This window comes from Canis lupus, chromosome 8 (genome assembly GCF_048164855.1).
Source record: "Canis lupus baileyi chromosome 8, mCanLup2.hap1, whole genome shotgun sequence".
In the NCBI taxonomy this organism is placed as follows: domain Eukaryota; kingdom Metazoa; phylum Chordata; class Mammalia; order Carnivora; family Canidae; genus Canis; species Canis lupus.
This window is the reverse complement of record NC_132845.1, coordinates 4,498,817-4,518,387: the sequence shown is the minus strand read 5'-3', so window position 1 is coordinate 4,518,387 and position 19,571 is coordinate 4,498,817. Positions and strand designations below refer to the sequence as shown.

Sequence of the window (19,571 nt, the reverse complement as noted above, 5' to 3'; positions counted from 1 at the left end):
CTATGACTTGGATTAAACTTCCACATTTTCTTCTCAACCCCTGTCTTCTACAGCACATTTTGCTAATTTTCTAGCCTGATGTCAAGGTTGCTCTAATCAATCTCATTTTATGTTCACCCCTTGCCTCTCTAGTTAGGTACGGACACAACCTAAGAGAGAGAGAGAGCAATCATTTTGGAAGCAAATAAAAATATTTTCTCACAAGCTCGGTGTAAAATAAAATCTTGAGGAAAGAGATTCTTTTAATGCAGCCAAAGGGGTTATCTGAGCTCAACATGGAATTTATCATCCCTTCTCTCCATTATCATGAGTTCTGAAAGACCATTGTGTTTGCCAGCATGCTTCACTTCCAGGTATTGGGATGGGATTGCCGTTTTTCCAAAGAGAGCCCTTTATACGAGATCTGAAAGGCAAAAGGGAAGCAGAAAACATCAATCTTTCTCCAGCAGTGACAAGCATCCACATGGACTTCTGCAGATTTTTTAACAACTGGAAGTTCCTTTGTAAATTATTTGCCTTGGTGCTACAGACAACTGCATAGGTGAGATTCCTTGTAGTTTCTGATCTGGGCAGTGACAGTAATTATGTGGCAAAAGTGACTTCATAGTGTCCTGAAAGGTAGTGGTAAGTGGCAAAACTGACAACCTGCAGCACCCTGCTTTGATTTCTGACTTTTACTCTCCTACCTTATATTGTAAGCACTTATTTTTCTGATCATGTATTATCTTGTTTTAAACATCTACAAGAGAGGGACTCCTGGGTGGCTCAGGGGTTGAGTGTCTGCCTTTGGCTCAGGGTGTGATCCCGGGGTCTGGGGATCGAGTCCCATATCGGGCTCCCTGTAGGGAGCCTGCTTCTCCCTCTGCCTATGTCTCTGCATCTCTCTCTGTGTCTCTCAAAATAAATAAATCTTTAAAAAAAAAAAAAGTCTACAAGGGATTATGTTTTCCTTACTGAACGCTGAGCATGTGATTACATACTTATCTAGAAGTGAATTCTGCGCTACATTAGTTACAGTAAACATATTCACTTTAATAAAGAAAAAATATATTTAGTATTTCATTAAAGCAACCTTCTGTAGATTTGTAGAACATATCATGTGTAAATGTTTATATCTTACATCACTGATAAATAGATGCAAATGAGTTGTATTATGGCTTAAATATCATCTGTACATTGATCCAGCTATGATTTCTGTTACAGATCTACATTTTCACTTATTATCAAACAACCCTACCATGATAACATAAAAGCACTCTAAACTCATAAGGGCAAACTGAACACAGTGATCAGTACCCCATGAATCCTCGGGTTTAAGCCAAAAGTCTAAGCTTTGATTCTTCTTCCTCATTACTGGGAGCCAATCATTTAGACTTTGATGTCTGTTTAGGATTAAGATACATGTGCACACAAACCCACATCCTCCAACCCACAAACACATACACACACTTATATGTTTAGTGGAGAGTTACCCCTCTCAAAGTCACCCTTAAAAAAAAGTGTTGCATATCCACTAAACATGGGAAGCAAATAAATACTAAGAGAATAAGACAATTAGCGCTGCCTTTCTTTTCTTGTTACCTTTAGAGAACTAAAGTCCTATTGCTTTACAATGACTTAGATCTAATCAGGGGGAACAAAAAAAGCCACTTAGGATATAACCTCATGGATACTTGGCATAGCTTCTCAGTCATGATGAAATTCACTGGGTTTGCTGTTACGATTTCATCACTGCTTTCTCTCTCTCTTTTTTTTTTTTTTCCAAGATTTTTTTTATTTATTCGTTTGAGAGAGAGGGAGAGAGCAAGTGAGACTACAAACAGGGGAGCCGGTTAGCAGGAAAGGGAGAAGCAGACTCCTGGCCGAGCAAGGAGCCCGACACAGGGCTCAACACCGGGATGCCAGGATCATGACCTGAGCTGAGACAGACCCTTAACAGACTGAGCCAGCCACCCCAGCCCTGCTTTCAATAAACCTCAGTATGTTGTTTCTTGATTCACCTTAATTTCCAGGTCAGTCCTTGTCCTCTCTCATCCCTCATTCTGGAACTTTCCCTTCCCTTTTTCTTAGCTTTTCTACTGATGGACAGTGAGATAGAAAATACACATCTCTGCTCTGGAATGTGGGTTCAAATTCCAGATCTGTCAGCTTGTGATTTTGCAGAATTTGCTTAAAGATACCGTGCTTCAGTTACCTCCTCTGCACATGAGGGTCACAGTAGTACTTATAAGGACAGTTGCTATACAGACATATAAAACATACAAAGCGTTTATGATTTTTCAATAAAAGTTACCTATCCTTAAGATAATGGTAGAACATGCAAATTTTATTTTGTTTTTCATTTCTAAGGACTATTGTTTCAATCATCTATTGCTGCAGGCAAATACATGTCAACTGAAAACTTAGAGCTTAGAGTAACAGGCACTTTATTATTTTCACAGATTTTGTCAATCATGAAGTGGGAATGAGCATAACACAGATGAATTTTCTCTCCTTCATAAACTCTGGGACTCAGGTGGAAATATTCAAAGGCTGGGGATGGCTCAGCCGGCCAGACTCGTCTGAAGGGCCCATGCATTCATAAGCCTGACAGTTAAGGCTGGCTGTTGACTGCAATGTCAGCTGTGACTGTCAACCAAAAAATCTCTATGTGACTGCTTGATCTTCCTCATGGAATGGTGGCTGGCTCACAATCATGAGAGTTGCAAGAAAACAAAGCAATAGTGCATAATATATAAAAATATTTTCAATCTTATCCTCAAAGTGCACAGTGTTTTTAAGGCAGTTACAAAGTCCTTCCTAGATTCAAGGCTAAAGGTTATAACCCCCATCATTCAATAGAAGGAGTATCAAGGTTATAGTGTAAGAAAAGGATGTAGAGTGGCAAATATTGTTGCCACTGTCTTTACAAAATAAATTCTGCATATACACTTTATCTCCCATTTTGATTACATTATCTCTAAACTACAAACTATTGGCTAATAGTGGAGGTAGCAGCGTCGGTGTCTTACATATCACTTTTTTTTTTTTTAACCTTAGTATTTCATGTTTTATTATGAAGTCTATCCTTTAGTTGTGGTGGATTGTATTCCAGACTTACTCTTATTTATCTCTCTTGTGAACTAGGAGTTTAATTTACCTTTGTTGGTCAGGACCCATCACCCCAGCCAGAACAGCAATTCCTTCTTATCTGTTGATTCAAAGGCATAAGTTGCTCAAAGTGGCTGGGTAGTACGTCTTAACTTCCAGATCAATGGAATCACTTGTGCTTATTGGTAAAAATATTCTTCCCTTTGGAGCTAAAGACTCTAAACAAGAAGAATGTGAGGTTACAGAAGCAAAAATTTTATTAGTGAAATACAAGGGGTAATAGCGAGTAGTATACTCTCCTTTACATCCCTCGATTGCTGGACCCTGAATCCTGACTATGGGAGAAACGGCTCTATAGATTAGAGACCGCCAGTGCTGAATACTCTCCAGCACACACAGAAAATAAACATCATAATAAACGATGAAGCACTAAAGTTATTCTATAAAAGTGACAAAGGTATGTAAGAAAAAGATTCCCATTGCTTATATAAGTAAGAAAGGGATGCCTGCTATCTCCACTATTATCCAATAGCTTGTGTGCTGTGGATAATATAATTAAAATGTGGCACATATATAAAGGTAAAGAGAAGGTGATGCGGTAAAAGTAAGGACCATGCACAGTCCAGTCTTTTTTTTTTTTTTTTCCATGTAACTTACTTAAGGAATCAGTGCTTGCTCAGACCCACGCATATACGTACCACTTTCATTTAATGATGGAGCGCTGCTGTGCACGCCTAAGTCATGGCTTTGTGGGCCATACGCCATCCAGTTCATGATGGGCAGCTCAGATTGCGTGGTACCTTAGTAACCCGCAGCTAAATATTCAGTCTCTGCTAAGGCCTAATGGAGGCCAAAAGCTGTTTCTCAGAAGAAGAATAGTTATGCATGGAGGAAAGAAGGGCTTTGCCCCAAAATTGTAGGGGTTTGCACTATGATTCAACTATAGAGGAGGCCTGCCTAAGGCTCTAAGCAGAGTCTCTATCTACTTCAGATACTTTAAATACCACTGGACCTGCTGGGTCCTATCACACAAGCGGTAGAGCAGCTTACACAGCAGCCTGGATCAGTAGTTGCAGAGCCTTCATTTGTCCAGGTCCCACTCAAAAAAAGTTTTTGGGGTCATTTCATAAATGGGCCAGAGTGACACACCCAAATGAGCAATGTGTTGCTTCCAAGCAACAAATACACTACAAGGTTAAGAATTTAATTTTTTATAATTCAGCTACCGGCAAGATAAGACTTTGGGTGTGGTGTTCAGCAAACTCAACTCTGTGGCTCCAGGAAATGATGTTTTCAGGGCAGATTTAGAAACTTTCAGGTCATTTATGTGGTTCTTGAGCTGGGAATTTGATGCATGAGCTCATCCTTTTGCTTCCCCACTTTCTCCAGTCAAACTCTTTCAACTTACGGGTTTGACAAAAAATATTCTAAGATATCAAATAATGATCATCCGGAAACTGGTCTCTTCAAGTATTTGATTAGGCATATCCAGTGATATTTTGTGTATCTTTATTGCCATACCATACTGTGAATTATCCATGCTTTTTTTCAATACTGGAAATAGAATATACTGCCTTTAAATTAAAAAAAAAACTCATCTTTAATATTCTGTTCCTCTGGAATCTCTCATTACCAAAATTTGTAATAGTCAGTGTTCTAGTGTTCTTCAGTGAAATAGCACTAATAGGAGATTATACATACACACACACATATATAAATATTTTAAATATAAATATATTTATATATTATGTTATTAAAATATTATATTATATAATGTAAACTTACATTTATGTATAAATATATAATGTATTAAATAAATCATAGACATGTATGAGCCAAGGGATTGGCTCATATTATTATGATTGAGGAGTGCGAAGGGTAGCAAGTCTGAAATGTTTAGGGTAGGCCAAAAGGTGAAGATTCAGGTTAAAAGTTGGTAGTGACATTATAGTTTGAAATCTGTAAAGCAGCTGTTCAGGCAGAGAATTTCAGGCAGAGTTCCTGTGTTACAATCTTGATGCAGAACTACATCTTCGGATAACTTCAGTCTTGGGGAGCCTGGGTGGCTCAGTTGGTTAAGCATCTATCTTTGGCTCAGGTCATGATCCCAGGGCCCTGAGATTGAGCCCTGGGATAGAGCCCTATATCAGGGTTCCCTGCTCAGTGGGAGTCTGCTTCTCCCTCTGCCTCACTTTCTCCTCACTTATGCTCATACTCTCTCTCTCTTTCTCTCTCAAATAAATAAATAAATAAAATCTAAAAAATACAAAAGAGAGAGAGAGAGATGAAAACCTGTCTTTCATTTCATTTCAAGGTCATCTACTCATATTATGGGGGGTAATCTGCTTTACTCAAAGACCACAGATTTAAATGGTAATCACATCAAAAAAATACCTTCACGGTGACATCTGGGCTGGCCTTAAACTGACCAACTGGCATCAGAGTCTGGCCAAATTGGTATATTAAGTGAATCATTATAGTAGATAAAAATATACCTAATGAATTTGACACTTTTGCTTTTGATCAGAGTTCCAGATCAAATAGTGAAGCTGTCAACTGGTTTCATTTAGCTACATATAATAAAGTATAGATAGGAGAGTTGAGCCGAAGAAGGGACTGTTTTGTTTTCAGAGCAAATTTAGGGAAATACTTTCAACTAAAGATATATCAGATTGGAACACCAAGTTGTATATCATTATAGTTTCTCCAGCCCACAAGAGATTCTCCAAAATAAATAAGTTAATTAGTTAATTAAAGTCTGGGGCAAAGATCAAATCTTAATCCAAAGCTTTTCCTATAAATTGTAACTTCAGGTGTAAGATTAGATCAAAGATATGTCTGTAAGAGTCTTTGTTGAAACATGGGATAGATTTAGTGGTTTGACTTACAGATCCTCTCAACCAGACAGAAATATTTCTCAGAGTTCTGTGGTTGTTGTTCTATAGCACCCTCAATCTTAGACTAAGGTAGAGAGAAGGTTACTTTCTCAAATATATTTCTAGTTGAGGCTTTTGTATAAGATTTTATTATAATTTGATATGCAGGACTTCTTAAAGAATTACATTTTTCTTGACTAAAACGACTGTAGTTCCATATGTAAGGAAATCACTGGACCTCAATTCTCCTACATGCAAGCAAAGAAACCCACTTATCTGCAAGCAAGGATCATTTCTAGTGGAAAATAAAAGATGGATCAGAGGGCAGAGTCAAAATCCCAGAAGGAAGAGTTAACAGCCATTGAGAACTACTCATAGGGAGAAGAACTGAGTCCCAAGCAAAGAATTGTTCCCGACTCTGGAGTTGGAGTTCTGTCCTCTTTTCACCACTGCCTGGTGGATTTTTTGGAGGAAAAATAACTTTTTTTTTTCTCTAAATGGGAAAGTGCACTTGAGAAGTGGCTTCCAAAGAGCTACATTTGAGGAGCTTCACCTGTACCTGATGATAAGATCCTGCACTGTAAGCCACTGCTCTCATATAGAGGATGATTATAATTTGCTTACAAGAGAGATGTGCATTGTTGTGGCCAGAGAGTTGACTGTGATAGTTGATTTTTTGCAATAAATTTCTTCCTTCCCTGTATGAACAGCCTTGTCCAGGACTGAAGATTATTTCTTCTCTTGAATACTGACTCAGTCCATGACTGCTTTGGCTAATAGAACGTGGAAGAAGTCACATTCTAGAATTTGATTTCCAACTTTTCCTCTTAGAATCCGTGTGCCCATAATGTGAGCTCAAGCCACACAGAACAGTCACATGAATGATATAGTAGGCTTCCCATCTATTTAATTTCTAGGAATTCCATGATCAAACCATTAATGTCAAAGTTCTCTGCAAGTAAGATTATTCTGATTACTGTTTTGCCTCCATGGTCCATTACGGTAACTATGATCACTTTATATTTCCTAAGTAAGTGCAACTACTTGGTCCCTGCCACTGTAAGATTCTTTATTCTCATTGCATTTAGGGCTCTCACTTTAATGGTAGCAGTGACTACTATAATTTCTGAACTACAAAGAAAGGTCACGGCAGAGAACTTCGATGATGATGAGGCTACTCTTACCAATTTATTTCTTGTATTTTTGGCAAAAATTATGTTTCTGACTTTCCTGGGGAGTGTGAACAGGTCTTCCAAGATGAAATACTGTAAGCTTCCAATCTCCCTATGCCTTTGTCTATGTTTCTCTATGGTGTATTAATGAATTTCTGGTATTTGAATATCATTTAGCGTAGGCCACCTTTTGGCCCAAGTTTCAGTCAGCCAACTAAGCAATCTTTTAGAGCCCTTCCTAACTCTTTGGGCTAAAACAACGAATCTGGAACCACTGCTTAGGAGGAATATATGAACAAATTAACTGTGATCTCCCTTTATATTCTTTTTTGCTTGATCTCACACCGTTGATATCCAACTTCACACACCTCCAGGTTTCTACCCATATAAATCAGAAAAACAATACAGTTCTTTTAGTGTGTAGTGCATCTCCTAATGTGTCACACTTTATACTTTGCCCATTGGGGTGTGCTTGGTACTTGAGACTAACTTGAAGTCTAGAAGTAAAGAGGGGAATAAGGGTTGGTCCTGAGAACAACCAGCTAAGTTTTATAAGACAACCACTTCAGGAGAGGCCATTATACATTTATTAAGCAAAGCAGGGTTAACCTCAGGAATAGAAGGACTGCCCACACTATGGAAAACTTAACAGAATTTAAAGCCTCAATATCCCCTCTTACAATGACTTTGGTTTACTATTCCCATTCCAATATTTAGGATCCTTTTAATGGGTCATAATACTTTGAAATTTACTCTTTAGAGTCTTCTGGGGCTTGAATCGGGTTGTATGTCTAGAAAAAAAAGAGGTACAGTAAAGGTAGGTGCTCAGGAGAATCAGAAGTGATTAGCAAATCAGAAAGGTCATTATAGATTCTTTAAGAGAGGGGGGTACTAATATTTTCAGGCAGGTGTGTAAAGGCTGACATTCCCAACTTAAGGGACTTTTCCCATGTGTCTTCATCCCAGTTTTCAGGATCCCATTCTTCCCTAACCAATGCCCTGACTTTCAAAAAATGACCTATAAACAAAAAGCAGAAACAGACCCATAAATACAGAGAACAAACTGATGGTTGGCAGAGGGGAGGGTGTGGGAAGGTGGGCATAATTGGGCGAAGGGAGAGGGAGATACAGGCTTCCAGTTATAGAATGAATAAGTCACAGGGATAAAAGGTAAAACATAGAGAAGAGAGCTAATGATATTGTAATAGCATTGTATATTGACAGACGGTGGCTACACTTGTGAATGCATAACGTAGAGACTTGTTGAACCACTGTGTTGTGTACGTGAAACTAACATAACCTTCTGTATCAGCCATACTTCAGTTTTAAAAAGTGACCACAGAAGATTGGAAATTTAATTTACATTGTAATGATCAACTGCAAAATTCAACCCTTGGGTTTGGTTTTTAGAACTCTTGACTTTATAGCTGTAAGAGACAAAAGGTTTCTTTCAGAGCAATCATAGATATTTTTAGGTCCTTCATGCAGGTCTTGATCTGATTATGGTCTCGAGCTCATCAATTTCTTTCCCCCAATTCTCTGGGACAGTTAGAAACACCCAACCAATTCCATTACATGTTTATTTTGACTAAAACGTTATAAGGTAGCATCTGGTTGGTCACCCAGTGTCCTGCCTTCTATTTAAAGATACTTGGTTATAGTTACCTAAAGGTAATAATTTGAGTAACTCTTTTGCCATGCTATGGCTTACCAGTGTCTTCTTTACCTCTAGAAATAATCATTAGTGTTTTTAAATCAAATCGGATTAGAGAACCAATTCCTGAATTCCCAGAATTCATACAGATACATAGATAGATATTATATATAAACCCATATAGTTACATATACACACTCACATATGATTTATTTTTCTATATATCCTGACAGGATAGATGATAGATAGATAGATGATAGATAGATAGATAGATAGATTTAGTGAGCACCTACCATATATACTATATATAGTATATATTTAGGGAGTTGTTACAGACAATGGGCTCATGCAATTGTAGGAGCTGACTTACCAGTCTAGAAGGCTGTTTTCCTCTAATGCTGGTGGTCAAAGTTCATAAGGAAGGCAAGGGAAGATCACAAGCAAGCTGGTATCCACAAGCTTGAGATAGAACCCCACAAGAATGGACTGAAACTGTCTAGTCCTGTTGCCTCCCACCTTGGTGATAAGGTTATCCTGCAGGCACCTGGCCCTTCATCACAAAGGCATACACCTGGACAGAATTCAGAGAAGCTACAAAAAGATTCAAAGGAAGGAACTGCATGCCCGGCTGTCACCCGCCTAACTGTACAATGGCTATTTCTTTTCTTACACTTTACACATTTTGAAGGAATCTCCCTTGTGGTTCCCTCAAATCATAAACAGACTTAAAAAAAAAAAAGAAATTTTGAGAGATGTGGTTTAGTTTAGATATGCTGACACATTAAAAAATCATCACCTTTATCACAATGTATTATGCCTTTAATAAAATGTTAAAACTTTGAACACTTTTTTTTCAAATTTCTGTAAGTATATATGTGTAAAATTGATTATGGTATTTTGCATGAGAATACCTATGCATGCATGTACGCATTTTTATTATGCTTTGCTATTAAAATCATGCTAACTTCATAAGGTATTTGGGATGGTTTGCATGTTTTTCCACGATCTTGACCATTTGGAATAAGATATCAAATTGTAGATTCTTATCTAAAGGATAGATTGAAAGTTGTAAAACCACCTGAATTTGTAACCTTATTAAATAATAGATCTTTAACAACTATGCCTAGTTATTTTATGATTATTGGTCTGTTTCTTCTGGAAGTTTAGACTTGAGATTTAAAGACTGCAACTTATCTTGGCATGTTAGCAAATTGAAGATTATGTAAATTAAAAACTCTGGAACTAACAGGCAGACACCTCTGCAATGGAGATAGAGAAGAAAATGAACAATTATTTAGCCCTTACAATGGGTTAGATAGATACTATTCTAAATATGTACATACTGTTTTCTTTTTTCATCCCTATGTTGGTGGAAATCTGTGAGACAAGTATTATTAGCTCTACTTTACAGTTGAAGAAACTGAGACACAGACCAGATAAGTAAGTTGTCCCAAGACATGTTAAGTATGGATTAAAAATTAAACCCCAGCTAATTAGAGGCCAGAAATTACACACGATGTTAAAATAATTCTCTGTGCAATTACATGGAAATAGGCTGAGTTAAGAAAGTACATACTCAGAATTCAGCTGAGAGGAGACCTTCCTGGTGTGTTTTTATTTTGGCATTTCAGATGAAGGACTCAGGTTCTCGTCTGGCCTTGTAGCTTTGTGTCTATGTGACCCCACCTCACTATCACTTTTTAAATATAACCAGCTATGTGGAGTTCTGTTACTCATATCAGAAGACTCAACTAAAAAAGAGTTTTATTTTCAGTCCACCTAGATATAGACTATCATAAATTAAAAGATTTGGCATACTCACTAAACACCAGTAAATACTCTATAAATCCAAACTGTAGTTTTTGAGGTTGGGCACTATGTGTTATTCATCCTTGCATTAGTCTCTAAAATTCTGTGCTTTCGCCCCAGTAGGTGCTCACTAAATCTACTGAAGAGCGTAATCTCTTACACTGAACTACATAAAACTGTCCGGGCATTTAATCACTGTGTATTACCATCTTTTTTCCCCCATTTTCCTATTGATTCTATTTATGCTAACCACATTTATCATTTTTACCAAGCTGTTTCCGAAATCTAGCTCCCGTGTACATACAGATATGTATTCTTTATAAATATTTTCTATACATTATAAAGTCCGTTTTCTCCAAGTGTGCCACCTTCCATAGGCATCCTCCTGGTGTCAGCCTTGTTGGCATCGGTGTAATTACAGTCTTCCATGATTAATGCCTTCGCTCTTTACAGGCTTTTCTTATCTGCATACATGTTTCTAAATCTGCTTTTTCATCTTGCCTGAGACATAGTAGCTTCTTATCATTTCTTTCCTTTCCATTTCTATTTTTTGCTGTAATCCAAATGATCTCTTTGGTCTTTGAAGCAATGTTATATCTCTCTTTAGGTGATGCTGTACATTGTCTCCTCCTGTCTGGAAAAGTCTAGTCTTTCTGGTAAAACATCCTCCTGAGTTTTAATAGGGTTCTTACTACTTCATTTCCCCTATGCTACTTTGTTATATTAATCTCTAATTCTTGGCCTTGAAAACATCATTTTATTTCTTCTTTCTTCTCTCTTTCTCTTCCTTCCTTCCTCCCTCCCTTCTTCCCTTCCTTCCTTCCTTCCTTCCTTCCTTCCTTCCTTCCTTCCCTCCTTTCTTGCCCTTTGTCTTTCTTCAGTGCTCCAGGGAAACAAATAAGTGAAACACCTTCTTCAACTGCTTAGGTTTGTATTGTTGTTGCTTTTATTATTTTTGTCCTTTAGGAAATACTAGTCCTCAGATTTATCTTGTTAATTTTCTCCTCGTATTTTAATTGTTGAAATAACAATATTCAAGTGCCTTATTCACTCTTTATATATATCCATGGCATGTTCATTACCAAGTTACCAAAACACAGTATAAGCCTGAATACATATTGTTCACTATATCTATTTTGTTGTTCTGTTTTCACAAGGTAGTTACCTATCAACTTTACCAGGAAATACAACAGGATTGACTTTTAGTACAAGTGGCCTATAACTGAACGTACATAACAGGGGCCATAATGGAGTCTCAGAAAACTTAAAAAGACAAAAAAATGCCTTGGTTCTTCTAATTTTACTTGTCACTCTTTTATTTTTCTTATTGTCCATTAATACCTTTCCAAACATACAGAGAAGAAACAAAAGGAAGTGCCAGGGTGATGAGTTAATATTTTGAGATTAGAAATTCACAAGATAGTAGATTCGATTCTGCTTCTGATCGATGCAAAAATATAACACCTTATGTTGAAAGAAGGGGAGGAAGAGAAAGTGTTAGGGGGTGTATTGCTGATTATGATGATTTAAAAAAAGTCCAAAGAGAGAATATCTAAAACAGACCTCCAGACACCAGTGATCATATAAAATTCAAGTGCATGAAAGAATTTCTTCTTAGCATTATATTAGTTATTTCCATTTCTATTTCTATCAGGCTTTATTTTGGTTTTCTGATCCCCTGCCTATAATTTCTAAGAGAAGTGCAATGTGTAAAATTGACTATAACTTTATGATTCTAGTTTTCCTTATCGCATTCTATTTTCAGTATTATCTCCATCTACCTTTGGTTTCACTTTCCCTTACTTTCATTTTAAAAACACAGCTTATTGCTTGCTCTTGGCTGCCCTCTCCTTGATCATTTTTCTTTCTGACTTCCTATCTTACTCCCATCTACACTACAAATTCAATGACAGTCATTTTTCCTCTATACATTCCCACCTAGCAGTATATATATATATATATATATATATATATATATATATATATATATTTCATTTTTCATGAACTGCAATCATGACAAAAAGTTTACATGGATACATGATTCTACAGTTTCAGAAATAGACTTTATTATTATTTTTCCTTACACATCACCACAGTCCACTAAAATCTAGCTATATACGAACTGTTACTAGTGTATATACTGTGTGAAAAGGAAATTGCACTTCGTTTTATGAATAGGTAACGTGGAGCCAATGATAACAAATGAATCAACTTAATATTCTTGATTTCTCTGTTATTCTTTCTGACATGTTTATTTATTTGTTGAATCTTTCACATTTATTCACATGTTCTAATTATTGTTTAGATACTCTTAAGTAAGAATAAGATAATAGGAAAGTTAGTGCACATTGTTACTCATTTTCAATATTGAAGATGTTTCAGAGCAAGGGTTATAGAATGGAAATAAAATAAAATATAGACATTCTGGGATGCATGGGCAGCTCAGTTGGTTAAGGGTCTGCCTTCGGCTCAGGTCATGATCTCGGGATCCTGGGATCGAGTTCCACATTGGGCTCCCTGATCCATGAGGAGCCTGCTTCTCCCTCTGTCTCTTTCTCCCCCCTTCCCCTATCTCACATGAATAAATAAATAAAATCTTTTAAAAATATACAGACATTCTGAGTACACACTTCTGGACCCATTTGGCAGGCTTTAAAGAAAAGAGTATTTTTAATGTAGAAATCAGCATAATTTGCACATCACTCTTAAGTTATAAAGACATAAAGCAGGTTTTTGCATATATTTTCAACACATTAATCATACTGTATAACCATGTGATTAATTTTTTTCAGAGAGAAAAGATTTCAAAGAGCCATTTTTTTTTTAAAGCAATAATACCTTAAAGCACGGCTATCTGTCGAGATATTCTCAAATTTATGCCCACAAACTTGACTATAATATAATGTGTCATTTTCAAATTTTACAAAGTTGACAAATTTGATCATTCAAAGCTAGGGTCTCATTATGTAAAAGAGAAACAAAAAGAAGATATGGAAAATTCCATTCCAACATGAAAAGCCATCTTTCCACTAGAAAATATCTTTTGAAACATTGCAAAGGATGTCAAAATATATTCTATGTCTATACCTCATCTGTGTCAGTTGCTAAGGTACCACGTCATTATCTCTACTTACAAAAAACAGATTGTCTTCTATGCCTCCCATCCTTAGCTACCTCACTCCAACATGCTGTGCATTGAAATATCCCTTAAAGGTGGTTATCTCCTTAGTGATCAGGTTCTCACTTTGGAGATTAGGGTATAGCCATGAAAGGTAACAAGATGTCATGGTTTAGCACATATCACAGTTTATGATGTGGCTAGAGACAAAGAAGGGAATCGTGTTGATATGAACTTAGCAATTTGCACAACTTGCTTATATGTAATCCCAAATTTCCTGCTACCAATTTGTTCCTTGAAATTTCTCAAAGATCGATCTTCCTAAATTTCAAGGCATACAATTTGAGAAATGCTGATTTTGATGAGGTGACTTGGTCAACATAATCAAATTACCTTGATTATTGCGGTTGCTCTTCTTGGTGTAGCAGTCAAACAGGTCCAAAATTTCTATCTACAAAGATTAAACAAAAGTTGACAGTTCAGTATATACCAAAAGAAGAGAATTTAGGGTGTTGCTATGCAAATATTATTATTTATGGATCTCTATTATTATTTATGGATCTCATATCTCTATCTCTATGTAAAAAATTTGCATGTAAAATATATCCATTCATATCCAAATATTCGTTTGGTAAAAAAATAATAATAATAATAGTCTATAAGGGAATGTCAAATACCTCCAAGAAAACATTTTTATGTTTTATGAATAAGCATGAATTAATCAGAAACATATGCAAATACTTTTTCTTAGATAATGCATAGATTAAAACATACACATGAGAAAGTAACAAATATTGACGTGGTTTAGATTGACATTAAATGTAAAAATAAAAATGTGAATGTTTTCTAAACCCATGACATTGTTTTTCCTAGAAATGATTTAGAATGTTAAAACAAAAATATAATGATGCTTTGAAATCACGGATATCCTGTGTGTTCTTTAAAGCAAAGTATAATTCAGATTGCATACTCCTAACTGTGCATGATATTGTTTAGCTTTAAGTCATAAATGGACTAAGTGCCTACCACAAGCATATTGCAAATAAATCTAGTTTTTATTTTATTTGCATTCATACTTTTCTAGATCATATTACTGTATGATAATATGCTTTTGTCTGGATAAAAGTATATAATCATTAACATTTATAGTACTCCCTGGTAAAAGGCAGATGACATACACTATCATTTTGTGATGTGTAATTCGATTGCTGGCACATTAGGATTTTTAACGTAAGGCTTATAATGTAAATTTCAATTCTATACTCTGTCAGTAACTAACAAATGCTGAATTATTTCCTTCCTTAGACATACACCATTGGAATCCATTTAAAGTGCTTAATGATGTATTAATAAACCATGATTTTCCAGCAGAGTTTCTGAACTCCCCTTACTGGCGCCAGCTCTGGTGCTGCCAATCAAATTAGAATGCCATGGTTTCTCAGTAAATAAAGGTTAATTGGACATATAAAGGGAAATTGAACATCAGAAATGTCTAAACTCACATTATTCTTGCATAACACTTAGTTATTAAATTTCCATGTATCATATGTGCAGCTAAAATATCTATAATGACATATATTATTAGATCTTCATTTCTCCATGTGAACACAAAGGGCTCTCCACTTGTAATTTCAGAAAAATCAGACATACCAGGCTTACTGTTTTCATCTTTGCTGACTTAAATTTTCTAATTGATTTTTTTTTCTGAGGAAAAAAAAATATGTAGGATAATTTGTGCTTGGTAAGCTTCACTGTAAAAGCTTTTCTTTCAACTATACTTCTTCATCCCCAAAATCTTGTTCTCTATAAAAATAAATATGTGGAAAATTATTTATACACATGTACTATCATTTCCTCTAAATAGCTTCTATTTTCCGTCTTACTTCCTGATCTGCTATATAGCATGAAATATAGCCTGCTTTTGATGGGTTCTATTGTCTTGAATTTAATTCAGATGTAAATCATGTACTTGAACTGTTCTAGTAGAACTGTATAGAAAAACTTACTAAGCAGGTATTGATACTTATTAGCTAATAATTTTAGAAATTTAAATTTACCTAATGAGAAAACAGACAGTATGCTTGTAAGGGGATTATATTTTCAGGGAAAGCTACCCTAGATACAGTATCCATATTAGTGCTGGAAAAATATAAAGATATATACATGGTGAACATAGCTAGACATTTGGAAAATTTCTCAGCAGTCAAAAATAACAAGAAACTAAAATCCATAATATTAAGAAAGTAAGAACTTAGAGCCAATAATTGCTAGTCTAGAAGTGGGCCAGAGAACAAAACAAGTTGGGGTTACCAGCCCTTCACCGCTACATCATCACCCCACCCTCACATCTGATATTCCCAAAGAAGAAACCTCAGTGAAAAAATAAGAAGGTTCCTATCAGAATAAGAATTTTGGAAATTCGTGTCAGTTTCACCATTGTCTCTATACATAAATCTGCTGCCCCCTACCTTTGTATATCCCCTCCTCAAAATCCCCAAACCTCATAATAAAAAATGTAGGCCTAAGTTATTATGATCCTTGGGAAAAATTAAGCACCTGGGAGAAGCCCCAGCAAATCATTTCGGGAAGAAATAATTTCAAACCTAGGCCTCAAAGATCTTCCACGAAGTTTTTGTTTTGTTTCTTTAAGATGTTATTTATTTATTCATGAGAGACACACACACACACAGAGGCAGAGACACGACAAAGGGAGAAGCAGGCTCCCTGCAGGGAGCCTGATGTGGGACTCAGTCCCAGGACCCCAGGATCATTCCTGAAACCAAAGGCAGATGCTCAACCAGTGAACCACCCAGATGTCCCCTTCCACAAAGTTCTAAGGAAAGTAGACTCACCAGCAAAAATTAGCAAAAAATATGAGAAAATCTAATCACGTTGGGAAAAAGTCCGATAAAACAGTCCAAAATGTGTAATTATGGCTCAAATTATTAAATTTCCGAAAGGCAAACTTAATTAATTTTGAAAGATGCAAATTTAAAATTATATTTTCAAAGAAATATAAGGAAGCATTGAAATAATGAGAGATGTGAGAATATCAAAACCAACCAGCCATATTTGAAAAATAGCAAATGAGCAAGCCTAGAAATTAAAAAAAAAAAAAAAAAAAAAAAACTAATGGAAAAAAAGTTGTATACTCAAAATTACAAAACTTTGAAGTATATGAGCAACAACAACCTGGGTGGCTCAGTGGTTGAGAATCTGCCTTTGGCTCAAGTCGTGATCCTGAGGTCCCAGGATCGAGTCCCACATCGGGCTCCCCGCATGGAGCCTGTTTCTCCCTCTGCCTGTGTCTCTGCCTCTCTCTCTGTGTCTCTCAAAATAAATAAATAAAATCTTTAAAACTAAAAACAAAAATAAAATTATATGAAGAAATAATAACAGTTAACACATAGAGTATAGCTATGTACAAATATTTTCTAAGTGAATGGTACATATTAATTTATTTAATCCTCACAACATTCGTGTAAGTTAGGTATTATTGCTATCTTTACTTCAGAAGTGATACAGTAATTAGGGAGATTTTAAAATGTCCCCTGCCAGGCAAGTAGATAGTATAAGTGTCAAAGAAAGAATTTGTATGCTGGTGATTGGTTCCAGGATCTAGAGTTTATAATTATATCATTTATCTATAGAAAAATCTCTGGCAACATACCTATCAGGTATTTTACAAAAAATAAAATATCAATATCCCATAGACAAAGAAAATAATGCTTGACCTCAATAGCAATGGAGATAGGCAAGTAAAAGTGTGAGATATTAGATCAAAAACCCGATCTAGGATAAACATAAAAAGTCTGACAATATTAAATGTATGCATATATGTAAAGCATGGAGGACTCTCATATACTACCTAGAGGTATGTAAATCCACATACTATAGAAAAACGTTTGACATCTACTAAATGCTTGACATCTACTCTATAACCTAACAATTCCAATTTTAACAACATATCTTGAAAAATTCTTCTACCATATGCCCAGAAATATGTAAATGAATGAATGTTCATAACATTATTGCTTATAAGAAAGTTAAAAACTGAAAATAAACTAAATATCTACCAATGGAATAGATCAATAAAATGAGATGTATTCAAACAATGAAAGAGACAGAGCAATAAAAATGAATGAACTCCAACCCGTAAGTCAGTAAGAATACATCTCAAAAATGTAATATTATCATGGTATATGTATACATTTCAAAATCAGCCTAAATTTAATAGTATCATTTAGAAATATGTGTATTTTGTGAAAATGTGGGAAGAAAAAACAGGAAAATGATGAACACAAACTCAGGAGGGCATCTACTGTAGGGGGAAAATGGAGAAATCAGGCAGGAAGGTAAACTCAAGGGGAATTTAAAAATAATTCTTTTCGTATTTCATATGCTTAGAGATTTTATAAGTTTAGAACTTTTTAATTTGTGAAATATTATATACACTCATTGATATCTCTGTTATATCACACATTTTTAAAGTAAGTTTTTAAAAAGGAAACTATATTTTAAAGAATTTGGCTTTCACTGTGAATTGCTTATCACTAAATAGCTACAAATTTGGGGAAGTTATTTAAATACCTTGGATGTATTTATCATATTTAAAAACAAATGGGGTATGGTAGGCTTATTCAGTCATTCATTTTGATTCCCTAACTGTTGCTATAGGTATTAAAGGATTTTCTGTGTTCCAATGGGTATCCTATCATTCAGTCACATAAAGATATGTTATGGCCTTTGCCTCTGAGCAGCTGACATTCTAACATAGGAGTTGATGATGTCCCCCAGTTGTAATTTTATTTCCAGATAACAGTCAGTTCAATTCATTTCCCTAGTCAAGACAAAGGAAAAATTTGGCAGTCCCTGCAAACTTGGCCCTTGGCCCTGAAGACATCCATGGAAAATTAAAGCAGACACATAGAAAGAGATGACATATAGACAGACAGAGTAAGAAGAATTCCGGGTTCAACACTATTGACATAAAATAAGACAATAATCATGCGTGTAGAATGTAATATCATTGTATTCTTACCTTGGGTAACAATAATGTAAAGATGCTCTGGGCTCATGAGCATCACACTCAATTTCAATATATATACAAATTTCCAAAGCTTTAATAGGAAAAACAAGCACACCGACAATGTATAAAACATTAATGCAAGGTTGAGTTGGTCGTTTATGATGATGTAGAGAAACCAAATCCGTGCCCAATATTCATGATGCATCTGGACTTTGCAAGCTCTATGTTAGTTCTATTAGGAAAGTACACTGCTTTGAATATTTTAAGAACTATAGAATTCATTCTCAAGTGCTATATCTCATTTTCCTATTCTAAATATTGTTTCTGAAGCTGACCTCCTAAGTTTTACCCATGTTTATCGTATATGTAAAAGAAATATCCCTACAGAATATAGAAATCAACCCTAATTAAAAAAAAAATAGCACAAATGTTGCTGAATATTTATTTGAAAATTTACATACCAGTTTTTGGAAAACTGATTTTAGAGGTCTGTTTTTGAAGTCCGAAAGAGGTTTTCTTCAAATTTAAATGTATAAAACCTCAACATTTCCTTAGACAGTATTTAAGAATATGAATAAACAATATTGTAATCAAAATTATGTGTGCTTTCCAATAGACTTCATTTCGTTTTGAAAGAAAGAAACCACATCTAAGGAGGGATGTATCTATTTTATTTATCAATCTATCACCAATCTATCCATCTCCAGATGCATCCATCTATCTATAGAGTTTTTTTTTTTATCTATAGAGTTAATAAACATATATACATACCTAGGTAGAGATGAACTGTGGCACCAGAGCCCATCCTTCCTTGTCAGTCTTG

At 35.4% G+C, this 19,571-nt stretch overlaps 2 long non-coding RNA genes across 4 annotated transcripts in view; one reads left to right on the top strand and one right to left on the bottom strand.

Annotated features, from left to right (window-relative positions):
- Positions 1-212: 212 nt before the first annotated feature.
- LOC140637512 (uncharacterized) lies at positions 213-6,744 on the bottom strand. Its single transcript, XR_012034603.1, has 3 exons — positions 6,591-6,744; positions 3,140-3,308; positions 213-403 (listed from the first exon to the last, which is right to left on the bottom strand). It is a non-coding gene; the product is annotated as an uncharacterized lncRNA (long non-coding RNA).
- Positions 6,745-6,815: 71 nt separating this feature from the next.
- The window catches only part of LOC140637513 (uncharacterized), a 42,030-nt gene continuing 29,274 nt past the window's right edge, over positions 6,816-19,571 (top strand). Inside the window, exons 1-2 of one of the 3 annotated variants that reach the window (XR_012034605.1) lie at positions 6,816-6,968; positions 7,055-7,233. This is a non-coding gene — a long non-coding RNA (uncharacterized lncRNA). Of the gene's footprint in view, positions 6,997-7,054; positions 7,234-19,571 lie in introns of all 3 variants that reach the window. The other 2 variants (XR_012034604.1, XR_012034606.1) reach the window with 2 other exon arrangements.